Genomic DNA, 7,309 nt, shown 5'->3' with positions numbered 1-7,309 from the left:
AAATCCCAGAATTAAATACTTAGGTATAAATCTAACAAAATATTTATATCTATATAAAGAAAAACTATGAAACTGATGAAAGATGTCAAAGAACTAAGTAAATGAAGATACATTCTATGATAATGAATAGGAAGACTCAATATTGTTTAGATGTTAGTTCTTCCCAACTTGATTTATAGATTCAGTGCAATTGAATCAAAATTTCAGCAAGATTTTTTGTAGATATTGACATACTGGTTCTAAAGTTTATTTGAAGAGTCAAAAGACCCAGAATAACCAACTCAATATTGAAGAAGAACAAAGTCAGAGGACCAACACTACTCAACATCAAGGCTTCCTCTAAATATCTTATAAGCTGCAGTAATCAAGACAATGTGGTATTGGCAAAAAAAAAAAAAGTATATATATATATATATATATACACACAAATAGATCAATGGAACAGACTAGAAAGCCCCAAATTAGACCCACATAGATATAATGAACTGCTCTTTGCTGAAGGAGCAAAGGCAACACAATGAACAAAGGTAGCCTTTTCAACAAATGGTATCAGAATAACTGAACATCTTCATGCAAGAAAATGAATCTGGACACAGATCTTACAGTTTTAACAAAAATTAACTCAAAATGGATCATAGGATGAAGTGTAAAACACAAAGCACAGATTATAGACCTAAATTTAAAACTCCTAGAAGATAACATGGGAGAAAATGTAGATGACCTTGGTAATGGGGATGACTTTTCAGATACAACAACAAAGATATGATCCAAGAAAGAAAGAACTGATAAGCTGTACTTCATTAAAATTAAAATCTCCTTTATGACAGACAATGTCAAGAAAAGGAGAAAACAAGGCATAGACTAGAAGAAAATATTTTCAAAAACAAATCCAATAAAGGACATATTAGAATGCTCAAAATATACAAAGGACACTTGAAACTAAACAGTAAGAAAATGAACAATCTGGTTAAAAAATAGGCAGGAGACCTGAACATAGACCTCATCAAATAAGATATAACATGGCAAGTAAGGATATGAAAGATGTTCAACATCATATGTCATTAGGAAATTGCAAATTAAAACAACAATAAGATACACACCTATTATAATCCTCAAAATCCAGAACACTGGCAATGCCAAATGCTGGTAAGGACGTGGAACAGAAGGAACTCTCATTCATTGTCGGTGGACATGCAAAATGGTGCAGCCACCTTGGAAGACACTTTGGCAGTTTTTTACAAAACTAAACATACTTCTACCATATGATCTAGCAATCACACCCTTTCATGTTTACTCCAAGGAGTAGAAAATTTATGGCCACCCAAAAACCTGTTCCATGTAGCTTGATTCATAATTGCCAAAATTTGGAAGTAACCAAAATGTCTTTCAGTAGATGAATAGATAAACTATGGTACATCCAGACAATGGAATGGTATTCAGTATTAAAAAGATATGAGCTTTGAATCAAGCCAAGAAAAGAAATGAAGGAAACTTAACTGCATATTATTACATAAAAGAAGCCAATCTAAAAAGGCTACATACCTACGATTCCAAGTATGGCACTCTGGAAAAGGCAAAACTATGGAGAGAGTAAAAAGATCAGTGGTTGCCAGGGATTAAGGAGCAGGAAAAGATGAACAGGAAGAGCACAGAGAATTTTTAGAGCAGTAAAAATACTGATACTACAATTGTGGATGCATCTCATGCATTTCTTCAAACCCATAGGCTGTACAACACCAAGAATGAACCCTAATGTAAACTATGGACTCTGGGTGATTATGATGGGCCCATGTAGGAGACAAATGCACTCTGGTGGGGATTGTTGGTTGGGGAGGCTGTAAACATGGGGGCAGAGAAAACATACGGGAATTCTTTGTACTTTTGGCTTAGTTTTGCTGTGGACATAAAATTATTCTTAAAAAGTTTATTAATTTAAAAATATTAAAATTTTTAAATAAAAAGAATGAAGCACATATAGCACCAGAAAGAGATGGGGTGGGGAAGTGGAGCACATTGTGTAGCAGTTAGAAAGAGAGAGATGTAAAACAAGGAGGGAGGGATGAGGCAAGCACAGTGGACTGATGAGACTGCTCTGGCCCTGACCATTGCAATCCTAAATTATGTGATTAGGACTTCAGAATGTGACTCGAGGTCAGGGAGAGAAAGGCTCTATTTTATCATAAGGTCCAAACATTACATCTCATCTTAAACCCAGGGAGGAAGGACTCTCGGCAAGGGATTGACCCATGTGGTGCAAGACATCATTGTTATAGTTACTTTGTGTCATCAAATGTGGGAAAGGAGGACCTGAAATAACAAAAGCAAAGTGGCAAGTAGAGAGCAAGGCTCCCACTTGCTCCCTAACAAAGTTCTTCCTCCCCTCATCCATCTTCATACACTATGTTTCTTCTCCTCCCAGACAACTGGGCCGGAGGCACTGGAGATGTTCAAATCCTGACAGGAGGTTGGGGCTCACTGTAGCAGAAGAAAACCCACAGATCGAGAAAAGAGAGGAGGCCTACCCTTACCCTGGTGGGAAAGGACATTTAAAGGGGGGTTGTCTGCCCTGGCTGGTGTGGCTCAGTGGACTGAGTGCCTGCCTGTGAACTAAAGAGGGGTTGTCAGATTTAGAAAATAAAAATACGGTAAACCCAGTTAAATCTGAATTTCAGATAAATTGGACATAATTTTTAGTGTAGGCATGGAATACTTGAGACATCCATATACTTTAAAAAGTATTCATTGTTTATCTGAAACTCTGATTTAACTGGTATCCTGTGTTTAATCTGGTAACCTGCTCAAGACAGCTGAGTCATTGAGCATGTAGAGAAAGGGTGTCACGAGAAAGGAAGAAGGCACCTGTGGGGGACACCCTCCTCTGGCTGGGAAGGAAAGGCCTCTTTGCAAATGGTGCAGTTAGATCAAGGACACTGTGGCAAATTTCCATCAGCCCACTCCCTGACTCTGTGGTTTGGAGCATACCACTTATGCACCTGGATTGAAGAACTGCTGGGCACTTCTTCAGGGCTCCAGACATATATTTGCTTGGCAGAGAGGAGAAGCAGACCACCCACCCTCACCCCCAGTTGGTGGTGGGCAGCTGAGACACCCTCAGTGGGCCCTGGGAGAGCTGTCTGGGAGGTGCTTTGCCAGAGACACAGATTCCCTTGCCCATCCATTTCTGCTTTGAGAGGAGCTTTTCCGAAACTGTCTGTGAGCCAGAGGCAAACAGCTTTTAATGACCAGGATGACCAGTAATAGATGACTGGCAGAATATACCAATACAAGTATTTGTTGATAACAAAAGCTGGTGCCCACTCATTTGAATTTGGGGCACACCCACAGGATTACTTATCCTTCACTTCTTTCCACTATCTGGTGGCCAGTCCCCCTCACAAGGGATGAAGGAAAGCCAGCCTTGGGCAGAAGCTTCAGTTGAAGTCTCTTGTCAGAAAAGTTCCACCTCTCATTGTACTCATGGCCTTGAGTTTTTCCCTCTGAGATTGTGCTGAGTCACAGGTGACCTTAGACAGGCTAGCTTGTTCAGGTCCATACCCACCTTTGCCCCTATAAAATATTGGCACTTTCATCCCAAATACACACACCTTTGAATCTTAAATACCTGGAGAATTTTCTCCAGGCACTTTCGGTTCTTGTTGGTTTTATAACATTACTTCCTCTAATTTTGGTCATCTCCAGTAATTCATTCTCTCTCTCTCTCTCTCTCTCTCTCTCTCTCTCTCTCTCTCACACACACACACACACACACACACTTTGATTCCCAAACATTTCTAATTAGTATATCCCATATTTTACAAATTTTTAGGCTTTCAATAACATTAATCAGCATTGTATGTACCTGTATGTCCTTAAATGTATGTAATTAATATTAAATTATCCACTTTGTTAGGTATCACTGAATTGAATAAGTGCAAAGCAAGAAAAGAAAAAATTTTTAAAGAATTAGATTTATGTAACAGCAGGGTTATAGTCATTTACGCAAACTGCTCTCATTTATGCTTAATTATAGTGCAGTTTAATAATAATTATGTCACAAAATTTATACTTTGACTTCAACATTGAATGCCATTTGCTTCTTCTTTTTGTTTTTGACTTTATAAAAAAATCTCACCCAAGGACATGATTATTGATTTTAGAGACAGGGAGAAAAACATCAATATGAGAGAGAAATATCAGTAGATTGCTTCTTGCATGCACCCTGACCAGGGACCGAGCCCATAACCAGGCAGGTACCCTGATAGGGAATTAAACCCATGATGTTTCAGTTTATGGGGCAATGCTCTAACCAACTGAGCCACATCAACCAGGGCGAATGTCATTTTCTTAGCTTTCAGAATCCAGGGCCTGTATTTCATGGCTGTCTGCTCACTGGCCCATCATCTCAGTCATTCAGCAAACATTTGAGTGACCTCCATGCCCAGGGCTCTGTGGCTACAGAGATGAATACTATATGGCTCTGGTCCTGAGTGCATATGATTGAACAAACTTGTAAATAAATAAATCGTGGTATAGCATGTTAAGTGTTATAACAGAAACCTAAATGGACTAAGAAATTTCCTCTTTAGGGAATTTGGGGAAAGCCACCATGAGGAGGCACTGAATGAACTGAGCTTAAAAGCATGATCAGGAATTTTCCAGATGAAGGGACCAGAGGGAGGGAAAACATTCCAGGGACAGGAGTCATGATGTGAAAGCACATTTGATCAGAGACAGTGTAACTAGGAAGTAGTAAAAAGTTCCCTGTGGGAGGAATATAGGATGTAGGAGGTGAGGCCAGAGGACACAGAGCTGAGAAAGTCAGCTAAGGCTGTATCACACAGACCCTTATATTTAAAGTTGGGTGGGGGCAGTGCAGTTAACCCTGTAGGTAAGAATAGGACTAGCTTTGATTTTAGAAAGAAAAGCTCTGGATATAGTGTGAAGAGTATCTTGAAATTTAAAACAAGTGGTTTCATCTTAAGAAAATAAAAGAAAACAGAATAGTATTTCATGAATTTCTTTCCATGTAAATAAATATACATCTCAATAAGACTTCTATGGATTGCATAAAATAACACTATTATTAACCAAATGGCTACACTGGGATATCTTATTTATGTTCTGTTTTGTTTGTCTTTTATTGGCTGTTATAAATCATTCTGTAATGAACATATTAAAAATTAATTTATTTTCCAATTCCAGTTGACATACAGTATTGTATTAGTTCCAGGTGTACAACATAGTGATTAGACATTTAGGTACCTTATGAAGAGACCACCCCAATAAGTGTGGTACTAATCTGAAACCATACATATGTGATGAACATAATTATTTACTGGTCTTTGCACAAATTCCTAATTATTCCCTTAAGATAAACTCTTAGGAATAAAATCTGGGTTAAAGGGTTGCACATTTTTAAGACTTTGGGTAGTCAAATTTTCTCTAGAAAGGTTGTACCAATTTTATGCAAACCTATTAAATAAAATGTTGTTTTATTTAAGCAAAGGTTTAAGAGTGCCCCTTTTTTGTACCTTCATTAGTACAAATGTAATTTTTATAAATTTTTACTTATTGACACACAACAAGAATATCTTATTGTATGAATTTACCTTTTTTCCTGATGAAGTCAAAGTTTCTTTTTTGTGGAAAAAAAAGCATTTATATTTCTTCTTTTTGAATTGTCTGTCTTTGCCATTTGTTTACTTTTCTATGGTATGTTTGCCTTTTTATTGCTTTGTAAGAGCTGTTTGTATACCAAGGGTATTTTGGTTTTGCCATATGTGATATAAATAAGTTCTTTCAGATTGTTATTTCTATACATCTCTAACCTCTTCTACTAACTTTAATTCCTGTGGCTTAAGACATCTTTGAGTCCTCCATGGCACATAACATAATGTTTCTTCTGTTAACGGCGCTCAACAAGTATGCCAGAATGAATGTTTTAATTAATTCTGTCCAGCCTACTTTATAAAACTCATTATTCTCCCCTTCTGCAAGAGGAAGAGAGTCAATTAAATATGCATACCCCACTTAGTCAGAGAAATATTCAAGTTGCCTTGTTTCCTTCATCCATTTAACAAATATTTACTGAGCACCTTTTATGTGTCAGGTACTGTCCTAGACACTAGAGATACAGCAGTGAGCAAACTCATTCCAGTTGAGGGAGACAGATAATAACAAGGCGAATAAATGAAATACGTATTATGTCATGTTGTGACCAGTGTTTTGAAGAAAATGGAAGCAGAAGAAGGTGATCAGGTAGACCCACTGAGGAGATCAAGGGTGTGGAGCAGTTAGCTAAGTGGGTATCAGAAGGTAAAGCATTCTAAGCAGACTGAGCAATGCGTGCAAAGGTCCCAAGGCAGGACGATGCTCCCAAGGCCTCATGCATTCAAGGAACAGCAAGGAAGTCAGTGTGGCTGGAGTGCAGTCTGCAGGTTAAGGAGGCTGGCAAGGGGGTGCAGATCATGTACAACTTTGCAGGTCTTTGGAAGAACTTAGCTTTTTCTCTGAATGAAATGGAAGGGTTTAGAGCAAAAGCATGGCATGGTCTGCCTTACATCATAAAAAGACAGACCTGGCTGAGGTACTGGAACCAAACTGGGGGTGGGAGGAAAAGGTAGAATTAGGGAGATCTGTTAGGAGGATGTTAGTAATCTAGTTAAGAGGTGATGAGAGCTTGGACTAGGGTGACAGCAGTGGAGAGATAAGAAGGTGTCAGAGTCTGGGCATATTTTTACAATAGTAAAGTCAACAAAATTTCCTGATGAATTGGATATAAAATGTGCAAGTGACATTAACTGAGATGAAGAAGATGCAGGCACTGCAGGTTTAGGGAAAAAGATGAGGATGTGATTTTGGAAATGTTGAATGTAAGGTATCAGATCAAGTAGAGATGTGGAGTATATACGTTAACAATAGTTATATATAAAAGGTGAGATTTTAGAAACTTTTTTGCTTTCTTTTCCCCTCTTCTTTTCATTTCATTTTCTTCCCCTGCCCCCTTGGTCCTTTTGAATTTTTTTTAAAAAATTTAAATCATAAGCAAGTTCTACTTTTACAATAGAAAAAAGCCACATTTAATTTTAAAAATAGCAATAATGTGATTTATGAGATACAGTCAGAGGAATAATTGAATATTATAGACTTCCTTTTAAATCTGCCTGAGTTTAGAACTTACAATTCAAGTCAATTCAAAAACCATTCTCTGTGATCTTACTACAGGCCAGGTACTCTGCTAGGTTCAGGGGATGCTGAGATAAACAAATATGGTCCCTGCTCTGAAGGAGCTCACAGTTCAACAGGCTCC

The sequence above is a fragment of the Sturnira hondurensis genome, unplaced genomic scaffold (assembly GCF_014824575.4).
Source record: "Sturnira hondurensis isolate 20B ecotype Veracruz unplaced genomic scaffold, ASM1482457v3 Scaffold0021765, whole genome shotgun sequence".
NCBI lineage: Eukaryota > Metazoa > Chordata > Mammalia > Chiroptera > Phyllostomidae > Sturnira > Sturnira hondurensis.
This window is presented reverse-complemented; position numbering follows the sequence as displayed.